Source organism: Solanum stenotomum, chromosome 11, assembly GCF_019186545.1.
Source record: "Solanum stenotomum isolate F172 chromosome 11, ASM1918654v1, whole genome shotgun sequence".
In the NCBI taxonomy this organism is placed as follows: domain Eukaryota; kingdom Viridiplantae; phylum Streptophyta; class Magnoliopsida; order Solanales; family Solanaceae; genus Solanum; species Solanum stenotomum.
Genome location: NC_064292.1, coordinates 27174914 through 27191936, shown reverse-complemented (window position 1 = coordinate 27191936; position 17023 = coordinate 27174914).

Here is a 17023-nt window from a genome sequence, read left to right as displayed (position 1 = left end):
CAAAATCAACAAGGGTTTCTAAGCAATAAGAGGAGATCCTTGGGATATGACGGGAATACGTGTTAAGCTAGATTATTTGGTACATGCTTTCGTTAGAAGATTCATAGAATAATTGTGACTAGGCTAAGCTTTAAGAGGGATAAGCTCTCTCTCGAGAAACTTACCCCGTTTCAAATGTGTTTCTCTCGGACACCTACTTGCCGCATGAAGACCAGCCTTCACCTTAACCCACTCACTCTCTCGAGCTGAGTGTGTGGATATAGGACTAGGGTTCACTCTCTCGAGTTGAACCTCATGTCGACCCACTCACACTGGCCATCAATCTAGTAGTCTTGGTTTTACGACCTCTCTCTCGAGCAAGCCGAAAACACATAAATAAACTTGTATTTCCACCTACAAATTCATTAAATTCATCCACAACCACTAAACAAAATCACAATTAAACTACGATTAAACTATCAGCAAGCAAGACCCAACAATTATCTTAACCCATATTCGCTAAATCACACCCCAATAATTGAGGTTTTTAGCCACACATCAAGAGATAGAAATTTATACCTAAATGAGCTTGCATTCAAATGGGTATGAAGATTTAAGTCTTGTTACAGTCTAAGAATGAAGAATCCTAGAGACCCAAGTCCAAATCCTTGGAGATGAAACCCTTTTTTTCTTCAAGTCTTCAAAACCCTCTCAAACTTAGAGCAAAAATATCAAAAAGTTCTATTCTATATGAAAATTATAATAATTGTTCGACACTTAAAACTCCAACTCTAACTAGTAGTTATAGCTTTCATAGATTTGTGTTGCAGCAGATCATTCGGTGTCGTTAGTCAAAATCACCGATCAACTCGACGATTCTCCCTTTGGTGTAGTTCATCGCCGTCTTGCACCAGCCTTCAGCATCGTCGAGCTCTGGGTCATTGGGCGACATGGTACTGCTTTGTAGAACTGCTCGGCGATGTGCCAACTGCACTCTTTATCCGCCAACATGATCCTTTCCTTCAGGGCTTAGCACACTGGAACAAAAGGCGAATTAAGACCCTTCGACGACTCACCAAGTGGACTCGGCGATACTCAGGCCTTCATTTCTTTGTTCTTTTCAGCCCTTTCATTCCTTTTTCCGACGTAGTGTCCATGCTTTCCTTCAAACATCAAATACCTGAAACTTAAGGGTTATCATCAGATATTGAGATAAAATAAGCATTTGAGGACACAATTTCTATCGAAATATACCCCTAAATGAGTCCAATGTGTGGACTTATCAACACCCCCAACTTAAACTTTTGCTTGTCCTCAAGAAAACTAAAGTTCAGCCGTTCAAAAAGGATGTCTCGAACAGTGCCACAAGACTCAATCATGAATGCACACAACAAAACTCAATTTACTTATGCAAAGATCAAATGTGCACACAAAGATTCAAGTTGTGACTCACCAATATCAACGAATCTCATCCTCACAATACTTGCTTCAAATGCAAGTTCAAACTCAACTATAGTATTCAAATGCTCTCACACACAAAGAATGATTTCATATTCACACAAAAGGTTTCATAGTTTAAAGCTTTGGAATTAGATGCAACGCTCACACTCACAAAGAAGAACATAATGCATAATTTCACCCATAGGTTTGCCCATATTTTCCAATCAACATTTGTTTCAGCTCACTCAAGATCAAAAAGGTCTTTCAAGGCTTCTAATAGGGCTGAGTGCAAAGGTATGATCATTTAGGCTAAGTGACTTTCATCCTCATGAGATGTGGTGCTTATAACACTTCCTTCCCTTTCCCTTCATTATTAACTTTAGTGCTCATGAGTCATCCTATTATTCGCTTCCCATAAATTGTTAGGAAACCCCATTTCTTTTGTACTTTATTCCACAACTTTCTTTTTCAGTCTTTTTCTTTTTCTTTTTCTTTTCTATCTTTTCTTTTCTTTCTTTTTTATATGGAGGGGTTTCATTTTTCTCAAAATCATAGGTAAGAGGGACTTTCTTGGACTTCTTGATTTGCCTTCTCCTTTCACCACACCCCCAACTTAAGCTTTTGGCCTAAGTTAGCTATTCAAACTAACCACAACTTCATGAAGATTATGGGTGATGGATTAAGAAAGGTCTAGTTTTCATTAAGTTTCTTCCAAAGAAAGGTAAGGCTCAAGGGGTGTTTAAGAGAGAATCAAACACTCACAAGGTAGGTCACAAAAGCGGTATATGTCAAATTGGTTCACTCTTCGAAGTTGCCTAAGATCGTATAAAGAGATAGCATCACTTAGTTGGCCGGACCAACGGGGAAAATTCTAGGATCTATCATGCATAGTTCACAGGTAAGCTCATCACACTAGGCATTGACACTATAAGTCAAACAAGACTCCACACTTTCGCTAGTGTGCAATGATCATCACAAGAGAATCAATTTGATACTAGGCTAGTCATAACGAGATGCAAAAGTTCACTTATTGTTTATGCAACTTTATTTTTCCTCATCGTAGTCGTACATTCATGTTCGTTCGATTGAGAGCACTATTCAAGTCATCGGTATTGATCAGAACCGAGACTCAATTTTTTGCAAAAGAACAGCCACATTCAAGAGCATATAGCGAGTGTAAAAAATGTAAGAAAAATTCAAAATATTTTGGAAGGGTCAAAATCGTTTTGCAATTAAAATCATCCACAGAAAGCAGTATTTAACACAATAATAGCTCAAAGCCCAAATACATAAGCAAAACACGAGTCACAAATAGCACACAAAAGGTGGGCCTCACCCCACCACAAATGAAAGTAATTTGTCCTCAAATGCAATTATCACATAATATCCAGACTTTAAAAATAAAGAAAGACCGAGAGGGAGGTAGAAATCCTGTCTACACAGTTGCTCCATCTATCTGAGCATCAGTGCCCGATATGTCAGCCTGGAATTTGATAATGGCCCTCGGAGCTTCTTCAGAAGATTGAGCAGCAGTTAACTTACTAAGATTGTCCAAGTCATGAGTCGCCAAAAAGTAGTGGATTGTTGTGAAGAATCCACGTTTCCACGAGGGAATAGTGGGGTCTCGGGGATTTGTTCCCTTGTTGGCACTAGGTTCTTGCCCTCATTATCCATTTTGGGGGGATTTGTTGCCTTTGTATTTTTCCTAAAAAATTTCGCTCTTGTTTGTCAGGGTGGCATATCTCTTCCCGCTACTTTTGGTCTAGCCATTTCTGCAAAGCTTCGAGAAAAAGTTAGAAAATATTCAGACAAAAGAAAAACAATGCAGTTTAATTGCAGATCACTTCACCGAACCAGTTGGCGAAACGCGCAATTACTTAGGCGGTTCACCGAGTGTAGTGCATAGAGAATACAAGGATGCAGACAAAAGGCGAACCAGAAGTCTTTCGGTGAAACGCTGAATGCTTTCGGCGATGCCAAGCGTCTCGCCAAAAATTACAGGATTCAACATCACAATTAGCTTTAAATTAAAGGTGAGATGGGGATTTTAGGCGAACTGCCGAGTGGTTCAGCGAGCTTGACCCAGCTTACCATATGACCCAACGTGTCTGCTTTCGACCCACTTTCCCAAATTCTGCCCTGCGACCCCCGAAAACACAATCAAGGCATGCACAACTCAAATTAGGCTTCGACCCAGTGACAATCATGCTCAACCCACAAATTTTAAGTTAGTTAAAAAAATGCAACCTTCAGGAATTAACTTTTTAACTTAGTGCAGGCAAAATTTGCAAATCTAACAGGTAGACAAATATTCTAATCCTACCAGAGAAACCCAGCACAAATCAACAAGGTAATATCATTGCATTTGGTCCAAAATAGATAGAAAGAACTCACAGTTTGGGAACCAACCTTTCGTGCTGACTAAATGGAATTAATTCGCTAGGCAGCAATGCAATCCAAGTCCCAAACACAAATCAACAACTAAAATACTCTAAAAGTGTAGAGATATTGAGAATAGAGTGCAGGTGTGAGTTTAGGCAGATAAAAAGTGAGGGAAAGTGAATGAAGTTGAAACTTTTAAGCCTTTGGCTAGCAAAAACCATCCAGTTCTCGCCCACTCGGCGACATTAGTCCAACTCACCTACTCACTCGGTGAAACGCCAACTGTTTAGCTATTCCGCTAAAATTTACAGGACCTCTGGCTTAAGTTGGGGGACCAAACGGCGGTCTCTGTCGGGATCGCCGACACGATCGACGGTTCGCCAATAATTTATTATGATCATCGAGTTTTATAGACTCCAATGCAAGATGGTATTGAGTCTAATGGCGGTCTAGTTCTGAGTCACCGAACCATTCGGCGATTCATCGATTGGACCTGTTGCTCGCAAATCTGCATTGTTCGTTCACTCTCCACACTTCCATCTGCACAATCAACACACCATTATTTTATCCAGAAATAAGAAAGCAATTAAATGGGTTTTCGGTTGCCTCCTAAATAGCGCCTTAGTTAACGTCGTGGCACGACGCAAGTCCACCTTCAAACCTTACTCTTGGGGTTAACCATAGTATCACTAGGCAAACCCCCTTGATGTCTCATATTGAGGTGAGACATATATGACCTATTTGGGTCTCCAATGCTTGATTGAAACAGAATGGGAGGTGATGGTCTGGCTAAGGGTAGAAACATCTTCTTTTATGCCTTTCAGTATTTTGTCTGACCCTTCAACTTTGTTAAGGATACACGAAAGCATATACTCAGACCTACCACCCTTCGAATCTTTTGTTTTTTGGCGCTTGTGGGGAGGCACATATCTGTCCTTCTCCCCATCCTTCCAATTAGGATTTCGGTCCCTCCATTCATGATCCTTCCATCCTTCATCTCTACCCCAACCTTGGTTACCACCATGCCTTGGGTAGTTTGAACGATAACCACCACCTTGGTTGGCTAGGAAGTTCACTTCCTCATTATATAAGGCTTCAAAATTCACCTCCTCAGTATTTGCGCACCCGAGCCCCACAGCATTTACACCATGGGCACCAGCCCCCATGACATTTTTGGATAAACTATCAAGTTGTGTCATGATCTTGGCCATGTTATGGTCTCTCTCATTATCTTTGTCTATCTGCTCCTTAGATAGTTTGAATGTGAGAGGGGAGACTTGGTCTTCGCGGGTCTACCATGCCCTATTGATTGTCGTCATGCCATCTAAATTTTGGGCTACTACTGCATATGGTTATTGCATCAGGCCTCCAGGTGAAAGTTGGTCGGCGACACTTTTGTTTACCGCGTCCAAACTTTGGTAGAAGTACTGAAGTAGCACGTTATCAGGAAAACCATGGGTTGGGCATTGTAGTACCAACTTTTTGAACCTTGCCCAAGTTTCGTGCAGAGGCTCTCCTTCTAGACGTTTAAATCTCTGGATGCTATCCCGCAATGACATCATCTTTGAGGGAGGGAAAAGTCGCACTTGAAATGCCGTTACCAACTCCTCCGAGGAAGTAATGGATTCATGCGGTAGATCGGCTAGCCACTTGCACGCCTCTCCCATCAACGAGAAAGGGAATAGCCTTAACCGGACCGACTCCTGTGAGATATTTTTGAACGAGAATGGTTCGCACACATCTACAAAGTTTTGAAGATACTTGTGAGGATCCTCATAGGCCAGTCCACGAAAAAGTCATTTTAGTTACAGAAGGTGCAACATGGTGCTTGTTATGTGAAACATTGCATTTTCCTCGGCTGGGGTTAAACGGATGGCTCCAACACCTCCCATGAGATCGGGGCCATTGATTTTAGGCTCTTGGACGTCGTTGAGATTCCTGATGTCGTCTTGGTGGCCTAACTGGCTACCGTTGTTACCATTAACACTCATGGTTTCTGAAATATTCACACAGCAAACAAAACTAAACTAAAAAATAGGTAAGTAGACTACAACTAAGAAGAACAAAAATTCTACTAATCTAAAAATTCTCAAATAACACCACTCCTCGGCAACAGTGCCATTTTGATGTCTGCGTAATCAAGACACAACTTTCGATGCAAGTGTCTACAATCGTATAATAGTTTAGTAACCCAACCAAGGGTTGGATCGTCCCAACAGAGTGGTTTTGATAATTTATAAAAAAAATAAAATCTCGTTCTAACTAGTCGTAGCTAAAGACATTAACGAGTAAAAACATTGTAAATAAAATGGGGACACAAACGTGTCAATTAACAATGAGGGGTTTTGTCAGTAGTAAGTAAAAAAATAGCAAAATCAACAAGGGTTTCTAAGCAATGAGAGGAGATCCTTGGGATGTGACGGGAATACGGGTTAAGCTATATTATAAGGTACATGCTTTCGATAGAAGATTCATAGAGTAATTGTGACTAGTATTTATAACTTTCATAGATTTGTGTTGCAGTGGATCATTCAGCGTCATTAGTCAGAATCGCCGATCAANTGATAGGAGATCCTTGGGATATGACGGGAATACGTGTTAAGCTAGACTATTTGGTACATGCTTTCGTTAGAACATTCATAGAATAATTGTGACTAGGCTAAGCTTTAAGAGGGATAAGCTCTCTCACGAGAAACTTACCCCGTTTCAAATGTGTTTCTCTCGGACACCTACTTGCCGCATGAAGACCAGCCTTTACCTTAACCCACTCACTCTCTCGAGCTGAGTGTGTGGACGTAGGACTAGGGTTCACTCTCTCGAGTTGAACCTCATGTCGACCCACTCACACTGGCCATCAATCTATTGGTCTTGGTTTTACGACCTCTCTCTCGAGCAAGCCGAAAACACATAAATAAATTTGTCTTTCCACCTACAAATTCATTAAATTCATCCACAACCACTAAACAAAATCACAATTAAACTACGATAAAACTATCAGCAAGCAAGACCCAACAATTATCTTAACCCATATTCACTAAATCACACCCCAAGAATTGAGGTTTTTAGCCACACATCAAGAGATAGAAATTTATACCTAAATGAGCTTGCATTCAAATGGGTATGAATATTTAAGTCTTGTTACAGGCCAAGAATGAAGAATCCCAGAGACCCAAGTCCAAATCCTTGGAGATGAAACCCTCTTTTTCTTCAAGTCTTCAAAACCCTCTCAAACTTAGAGCAAAAATATCAAAAAGTTCTATTATATATGAAAATTATAATAATTGGTCGACACTTAAAACTACAACTCTAACTAGTATTTATAGCTTTCATAGAATTGTGTTGCAGCAGATCATTCGTTGTCGTTAGTCGAAATCGCCGATCAACTCGGCGATTCTCCCTTTGTTGTAGTTTATCGCCGTCTTGCACCAGCCTTCAGCATCGTCGAGCTCTGAGTCATTGGGCGACATGGTAATGCTTTGCGAAACTGCTCGGCGATGTGCCGACTGCACCCTTTATCCGCCAACATGATCCTTTCCTTCAGGGCTTAGCACACTGGAACAAAAGGCGAATTAAGACCCTTCGACGACTCACCAAGTGGACTCGGTGACATTAGTCCAACTCGCCTACTCACTCGGTGAAACGCCAACTGTTTAGCTATTCCGCTGAAATTTACAGGACCTCTGGCTTAAGTTGGGGGACCAAACGGCGGTCTCTGTCGGGATCGCCGACACGATCGACGGTTCGCCAATAATTTATTATGATTGTCGAGTTTTATAGACTCCAATGCAAGATGGTATTGAGTCTAATGGAAATCTAGTTCTGAGTCACCGAACCGTTCGGCGATTCATCGATTGGACCTGTTGCTCGCAAATCTGCATTGTTCGTTCACTCTCCACACTTCCATCTGCACAATCAACACACCATTATTTTATCCAGAAATAAGAAAGCAATTAAATGGGTTTTGGGTTGCCTCCTAAACAACGCCTTAGTTAACGTCGTGGCACGACGCAAGTCCACCTTCAAACCTTACTCTTGGGGTTAACCATAGTATCACTAGGCAAACCCCCTTGATGTCTCAAATTGAGGTGAGACGATATATGACCTATTTGGGTCTCTAATGCTTGATTGAAACAGAATGGGAGGTGATGGTCTGGCTAAGGGTAGAAACATCTTCTTTCATGCCTTTCAGCATTTTGTCTGACCCTTCAACTTTGTTAAGGATACGCGAAAGCATATCCTCAGACCTACCACCCTTCGAATCTTTTGGATTTTGGCGCTTGTGGGGAGGTTACATATCTGTCCTTCTCCACATCCTTCCAATTAGGATTTTGGTCCCTCCATTCACGATCCTTCCATCCTTCATCTCTACCCTAACCTTGGTTACCACCCTGCCTTGGGTAGTTTGAACGATAACCACCACCTTGGTTGGCTAGGAAGTTCACTTCCTCATTATATAAGGCTTCGAAATTCACCTCCTCAATATTTGCGCACCCGAGCCCCAAAACATTTACAACACGGGCACCAGCCCCCATGACATTTTTGGATAAAATATCAAGTTGTGTCATGATCTTGGCCATGTTTTGGTCTCTCTCATTATCTTTGTCTATCTGCTCCTTAGATAGTTTGAATGTGAGAGGGGAGACTTGGTCTTCGCGGGTCTACCATGCCCTATTGATTGTCGTCATGCCATCTAAATTTTGGGCTACTACTGCATATGGTTATTGCATCAGGCCTCCAGGTGAAAGTTGGTCGGCGACACTTTTGTTTACCGCGTCCAAACTTTGGTAGAAGTACTGAAGTAGCACGTTATCAGGAAAACCATGGGTTGGGCATTGTAGTACCAACTTTTTGAACCTTGCCCAAGTTTCGTGCAGAGGCTCTCCTTCTAGACGTTTAAATCTCTGGATGCTATCCCGCAATGACATCATCTTTGAGGGAGGGAAAAGTCGCACTTGAAATGCCGTTACCAACTCCTCCGAGGAAGTAATGGATTCATGCGGTAGATCGGCTAGCCACTTGCACGCCTCTCCCATCAACGAGAAAGGGAATAGCCTTAACCGGACCGACTCCTGTGAGATATTTTTGAACGAGAATGGTTCGCACACATCTACAAAGTTTTGAAGATACTTGTGAGGATCCTCATAGGCCAGTCCACGAAAAAGTCATTTTAGTTACAGAAGGTGCAACATGGTGCTTGTTATGTGAAACATTGCATTTTCCTCGGCTGGGGTTAAACGGATGGCTCCAACACCTCCCATGAGATCGGGGCCATTGATTTTAGGCTCTTGGACGTCGTTGAGATTCCTGATGTCGTCTTGGTGGCCTAACTGGCTACCGTTGTTACCATTAACACTCATGGTTTCTGAAATATTCACACAGCAAACAAAACTAAACTAAAAATTAGGTAAGTAGACTACAACTAAGAAGAACAAAACTTCTACTAATCTAAAAATTCTCAAATAACACCACTCCTCGGCAACGGTGCCATTTTGATGTCTGTGTAATCAAGACACAACTTTCGATGCAAGTGTCTACGATCGTATAATAGTTTAGTAACCCAACCAAGGGTTGGGATCGTCCCAAGAGAGTGGTTTTGATAATTTATAGAAAAATAAAATCTCATTCTAACTAGTCGTAGCTAAAGACATTAACGAGTAAAANCTCTTGAGAAAGCTGAAAACACATAAATAAATTTGTATTTTCATCTACGAATTCATTAAATTCATCCACAACCACTAAACGAAATCACAATTAAACTATGATTAAACTATCAGCAAACAAGACCCAACAATTATCTTAACCCATATTCGCTAAATCACACTTCAAGAATTAGGGTTTTTAGCCACACATCAAGAGATAGAAATTTATACCTAATTGAGCTTGCATTCAAATGGGTTTGAAGATTTAAGTCTTGTTATAGGCCAAGAATGAAGAATCCCAGAGACCCAAGTCCAAATCCTTGGAGATAAAACCCTATTTTTCTCCAAGTCTTCAAAACCCTCTCAAACTTAGAGAAAAAATATCAAAAAGTACTATTCTATATGAAAATTATGATAATTGTTCGACACTTAAAACTAAAACTCTAACTAGTATTTATAGTTTTCATAGATTTGTGTTGCAGCGGATCATTCAACGTCGTTACTCAGAATCGCCGATCAACTCAGCGATTAGCCCTTTGGTGTAGTTCATTGCCGTCTTGCACCATCCTTCAGCATCGTCCTGCTCTGGGTCATTGGGCGACATGGTACTGCTTCACGGAACTGCTCGGTGATGCTCCGACTGCTCCCTTTTTCCGCCGACTTGATCCTTTCATTTAGGGCTTAGCACACTGGAACAAAAGGTGAATTAAGACCCTTCGACGACTCGGCAGGTGGACTTGGCGATCCTCAAGCCTTCATTTCTTTGTTCTTTTCAACCTTCTAATTCCTTTTTGCGACGTAGTGTCCATGCTTTCCTTCAAACATCAAATATCTGAAACTTAAGGGTTTTCATCAGATATTGAGATAAATTAAGCATTTGAGGACACAATTTCTATCGAAATATAGCCCTAAATGAGTTCAATTTGTGGACTCATCACTATGAAAGAGGAAATCGAAAGTAATGGGTATGAAATGAGATTATGTAAAAGAAAGAAAGAAAAAAAAAGATGTGACTTTGTTCAAAAGAGGCAAAAATATGAATGACAAAAGTGTTGAAATAAACAAAGAAAAATAAAGTGAAAGAAAAAGAAGAAAGTGAAAAATAAGATCTATAAAGTCTAATGTCACATCTGTACGAAAGAGGGTCAAGGGAAAGAGCAGAAAAGTTAAAGATGTCAAGAAGAGGTTGACAAAAGATGTAAAAAGCTTGTGCAATGTCAAGGAGGGAAGAAACTCACTACAAAGTACACAAATGTACCCTACCTGACCCTGAGCCTATGTTACAAGCTAAGAAAGTCCTATAGTGATCCTTGCAGCTAATTTGGAGAATCTAAGTAGTGAAAATATGGGCAAGTCTATGGTATAGAGCACTAACTGTACTTGAAATTACTTCTAAGTGTGAGAGTTGAATGAATCCTAAAACTTGAAATTCATTTCTATTTTGTGTGAAAAAGGATTTATTTTCAAGTGACGGCACTAGTTTTATTGTTGGAGAATTGATACTTTGGTTATTGTGAAAGGTATATGCTGTGATGTTTGTTGGTCGATCTATGTCATGTTTTGATCCGTATGAGTTAGCTTGTTGAGTTTAGATGAAAAGATTTGCATTAATGTGATGGAACTGATTGAAAGAAGTCATATGATTGCTTGAGTTTGTATGTCTACTTCTACATAAGAGTCGTCTAGAGTTTAGTGTGTCGCTTGAGGACAAACAACAAGTTTAAGTTGAAGGTGTTGATATACTGTGAGTTTACGGTATTTTTGATGTGTTTCACTTAAAGTTTATGTGTGTCTTAGGGCAATTTTGGATTAGAACTGATGTTTTGTGTATAATGTTTGCAGGAAAATAGGCTTGGATGCGGTTGATGAAGATGTGAGTGGAAAAGCGTCGAAGTAGCCACCAATGGTGCCATCCACGGACTGTGGATGGGCAATCGTAGGTCTTGACCTGGAGATGAGTTTCAATAACTCAAACCACGGAGTTCCAGGATGGACCGTAGTCTAGTTCATGGACCGTAGGTGGTGCATCGTAGGTGGAACATAAGGGAAGTCTGACAGGTGTGGAACCATGGAGCAAGACGACGAACCGTTGGTCGACCCATGGTCTATCCTGCACGTCCTTCATTGATGATATGAGAGTTGATGGTTCCAGTACCTGATGAAAGTTGATAAGTGTTGAGCCACGGAGGAGACTTACCGACCGTAGGTCGACCCACGGTTCATAGGTCAAAGCATCGTCTGAAATCTCGTCCTACCAGTTATTTTCTCATTTTGTTTCCTATTTTATTTAGGAGTTGTTTTCTATAAATAGGAGTTATAAACCTCGTTTTTTGGGGTTAGATATTGTTGTAAACTCTTAGTTTTTGGTGATTTTGGGAATTAACTTGCAAACTTTAGCAATTTCATTTTCGGGTTTCGTTTTATAAGATTTTCACTTTGGAATTCAATTGAAGATTTTGGGTTTTATCTATTCGAATTGTAAGTTCATGAATTCTTTCTTCTTAAATATGAAATGTGAACACTGAAGCACGAGTAGCTAAATCCACAACTAGGGTTGTGGGAACCATGAGCAATTAACAAAGTATGAATAATAATAAGTAGTTCTTGAATTGTGTTTATGCATGTATTGCTAATTCTTTCACTTAGAAATCTTCTTAACGAGTGCATACGTTAGAACTTGCCTCGTTGCTACTTGCCGGACCAAGGAGGTAGTTAATGGGAAAATAATTAACTTTAGAGATTTAGTGGATGCTATCTAATAGTCTAATTCAATTGGAGCGAGGGTGAAAACTAAGTCATACATTGATTTGATGTCTAATTTGGGGTAAAGGTAAGGGTTAGTAAAGCATACACCCATAGTCGAGCCAAGGTTCGAGGTGAAATTACCTACTTGGAGGACCAATCACTTAGGGATGCCTAACTTACCAACTTTGCATGTAAAACACTAGGAAATGATTACTATTATTAGGATTACTGCGTTAAGAGCTTGTGGGGAACACACATACCCTAGTTTCTCTCTCATATTGATAACTCAAAGTTTGAATCTTGCTTACTTGTTACTTAATACAATCTGTTACTTGCTTACAAAAACCCCCCATTTCGTTTACTTGTCTTGGAAATAGTTTGACTAAACAGATATAATTGTTAGTTAAGTTTAAGTCTGAACCATATTTCTCGTGGAATCGACCCCAACCTACAAGTTGGGTTCTTTACTTGACAACGATCGCTTACGCTTCTTTAAGAGAGGTGTAATTTGAGCGTATCATTAAGCTTAGCACGNACTCAAAGTTTGAATCTTGCTTACTTGTTACTTAATCAACAATCTGTTACTTCCATACAAAAACCCCCATTTCGTTTACTTGTCTTGGAAATAGTTTGACTAAACAAATATAATTGTTAGTTAAGTTTAAGTCTGAACCATATTTCTCGTGGAATCGACCCCAACCTACAAGTTGGGTTCTTTACTTGACAACGATCGCTTACGCTTCTTTAAGAGAGGTGTAATTTGAGCGTATCATTAAGCTTAGCACGGCTTTTCATCCCCAAACCAATGGGAAAGCGGAGCGTACCATCCTAACATTGGAAGATATGTTAAGGGCATATGTTATAGACTTCAAAGGTAATTGGGATGACCACTTGCCATTAGTAGAGTTTTCCTACAATAATAGCCATCACTCAAGTATTGGTATGGCTCCTTTTGAAGCCTTGTATGGTAGGAGATGTAGGTCTCCGGTTGGTTGGTTTGAGGTGGGTAAAATTTCTTTAATAGGTCCCGAGCTAGTTTATGAAGCCATTGAGAAGGTTCGGCTTATTAGAGAGAGGTTGAGAACGGTTTAAAGTAGAAAAAAGTCTTATACCGATATGAGAAGAAGGGATCTAGAATTTGAAGTTAATGATTGGGTCTATTTGAAAATCTCACCCATGAAGGGTGTGATGAGATTTGTCAAGAAAGGGAAACTTAGTCCCAGTATGTAAGCCCATATCAAATTTTGAAACGTATTGGGAAGGTTGCCTATGAGTTGGATTTGCCAAATGAGTTGACCCCAGTTCATCCGGTATTTCATGTTTCTATGATTAAAAAGTGTATTGGAGATCCGGCATCTATTATTCCCCTAGATGGGTTGGGTGTTGAAGAAAGTATTTCATATGAAGAGGTTCCGGTAGAGATCCTCGACCGGCAAGACAAGAGATTGAGAAAGAAGGAAAAAACTTCCGTGAAGATTTTATGGAGATATCATGTAGTTGAGGGTGCTATTTGGGAGGCCGGGCCGATATGAAGTTTCGATATCCTCATTTCTTTCCTTCTACTTCTATCAAGCTTGAGGTAAGTAGTTCCTCTTGAGTTTTAGTGTTTTCGGAGTCATGTGTGTTATATGCGTTTTTCCATGATTTCCTTATGTTATGAATGTTCTTGAGAAATTCATATTTAGTAAGAAAATGAGTTTTCATGATTGATGTTCCTCATGTTGTTGTGCATTTAGTATGAGTTGCCTATTTGACTTCATGAGACGAGTTGATGAACATGCTTTAGTATGATTTTGAGAGTAATTGCATATTGGCTCCATGATATTGTGTTGAGCATGCTTTTAGTTGGAGAAGGTAGTTCCTCCTATGAATATGAGAAATATTGAAATTTCGTGCATAATGGGATGTTAGATATAGTTCCCACTTCCTTGTGTTGCATCGATTATGTTTGAGTTGGAGTTGAAGTTTTCTCCTTTGAATTGTGTATTATTTTGATGTTTCATGCATGATGGGCTGCTAGTTTTGACAACATAAAATTAGCCTTATGAATTGAATCTTAAATAGGGGGCTTAGCCCGCCCGCCTATCAATCAAAGAGGCTGAGAGTAAGCGTAAGCTCACCCGGAAGCTCGAAGAGCTTCCCTTCATTCGCTTCGCGGGAGCCGCATAGCACATAGCTGGAACGGCTACAAGGGAGAAATCAAAAGGAAACTGTACCCTCCATGGGCAGCGTCTGCTTCGGCGCAAAGCGAATAGGCTGGCAGTCTTGAAGCGAAGGAGAATTCTTTAACTGTTCGGTGTCGGCATCTTTTCCTACCTCTAACTGTTCTNATTTCTAGCATAATGGGATGTTAGATATAGTTCCCACTTCCTTGTGTTGCATCGATTATGTTTGAGTTGGAGTTGAAGTTTCCTCCTTTGAATTGTGCATTATTTTGATGTTTCATGCATGTTGGGCTGCTAGTTTTGAGTCTTTTATTCTGTAAGGTGTCTAGATTGTCATTCGAGGAAGAATGTTCCCAAGGGAGAGATATAGTAACACACCGAAACTAGTAGGCTAAACTAGAGCTTAACATGAGGGTTAGAGTCGTAAATGTACCTCCACGTACATAAAAATATAGGGTTACATGTTAGAACGTCAAGGTACGACCCCCAAGGACCAACCATGGGTCCTTGAGGAGAACCCTTAGAAAGCTGCCTGGCAGTGACCCACGGAGGTGACCCACACCTCATGGGTCAGCCCACGCCCCGTGGATGAGGGGTCGTGGGTCAAGCCTGCAAAATCAAGCCTCAGAACCTCAACCCACGTAACCAGCACGGGTCGTGGGTCCACCCACTGTCCGTCAGTGAGGGTCGTGGGTGAGGCCTTAAATTGCCTTTTGGCAGTTACACTTAGGGGCATTTTGGGGATTCATGATTTTAATTAATATTAAGTGACGTCGTTTTACACTAAATTAGACTAACTATACAAGGGTTTTAAGTCATCAAATTAAGTCATCCAAGCCATTATTCTAAAAATCCCAAAAGAACTCATCCTCTGCAAAAATTCTCTCTGAATCTTGAAGGAAAAAGAAGGAGGAAGTTGGAGCTAAGGTTTGAATGAGCAAGGTTTCTACTCAATTCTTTGGATATTCATAGCTAATTTATGGTAGATCTTCATCCATGGATAGAATTCATCCATGGAGTCCCTTCAAAACTCAATTTCAAAGATAGAAATTCCCTAAAAGCTAGGGTTTTACTCCAAGTCATGGATTCCTTTCAAAAATGATTTTAATGACTTAATTACTTTATATTATGATTGAATTGATGATTTATTATGGTTTTGATGCTTAAATCCCCCATGAATCCATTAAATCCACATATTCCCAATTTATGACCTTGTGATGTAGGTGAATTGATGAAAGAAGAATATTATGAGATTATGCTTGTAGTAATTGAGCTTTTTGAATTATGTTATCATCCATGTCTAATGTAGTAATTCTATATGTGTAGATGGAATATGATCTATGGTCCTTAAACGGCAAAGTATGAGAATTATTCATGATTATGAGATTTATGTATATGATTTAAGAACACTTTGGGAGTAAAGTGATTATGATTATGATATAGTTGTTCTGTTGGAAGGTTATTCTCATCTACACACCTATGTATGAATATGATATGATGTTAAAGGTTTTCTCACAATATGATGGTTCTAAGGTTGAAAGGTTATTCTCACATATTGAATATATGAGCTATAGTAGGAGTTATGTTGGATTGAGTGTCAAGACATTCTTCCATAAATATGAACTTAAGTCAAGACTTAATATGAACTCCGTGGGAATTAATGTTTAGCACCGAGTGGATAGTGATATGAGATGGAAGCCCTCACGATAGTAGAGGCCAGGTTTCCAGGAGCAATCTCTTGGGATGGAAGCCCTCACGATAGTAGAGGCCGGGTTTTCTAGTAGCAATCCCTTTATCCCATAAACTATGTACCCTCATAGGTCTTTAGCTAGTGTATATACCTAAACTAAGAGTATGGTTCTACCTTAGGAAAGAAGGACAACCTCTTTTCGGTGTGGGGCAGACACTGGATTCCATGTTAAGCTCACATAGTCTATGGAGATTAAGGATTATCCCACTATGATAGTATGAACAAGAATATGGATTATGAACTATGGCTACTCAAGAAGCTTTACTTAGTGTGGGTGAGATTATGGGATCTTATTCATGCATTGCACTTTTATGCTTTGAGGGTATTTATGGTATGTTCCTCTTATGATATGATTATCTATGAGTTGATTATGCTTATGACTTATGCTTTTCCATTATCTTCAAAATGATGTTGTAACTTAGTAAATTGCATGCATTCAACTAAAATGTCCCTTTTAGCATGTTTTCATGATTTTTATGCATAGCTATCATACTTAGTGCATTTTTGTACTAACCCATATTTTCTTACATTTTCCCCAAATGTAGGGTTCGATTCTCAAGGTGGTCCTGATTGTGGCTAAAGCTTGGAATTGCTTATTTCTCCTTGCTTGTTGGTAAGTCCTCATGAGTCGAGGATGGATGTTATCCTTGTAGTTTCTTTCCTTGTATTTCCTTTTTGGACTATGTTTTATGGGCTATGGCCATTTTCATTACGACTATTGTAATATATGGCTATATTGAGACAAGTCTAGACTTCCGATTTCCTTTATAAAAATTTTGGACTTGAAATGCATTTTTTCTCTTTATTGTTCTATGATTATGTTATGATATTCTTAGTGGCTTACATGGTGCCTTTCAGGGTTCTATGTGCCTTGTTACATCTAGGGGGTACCCTGGGTCGTGACAACTCTACTCTTCGTAAGC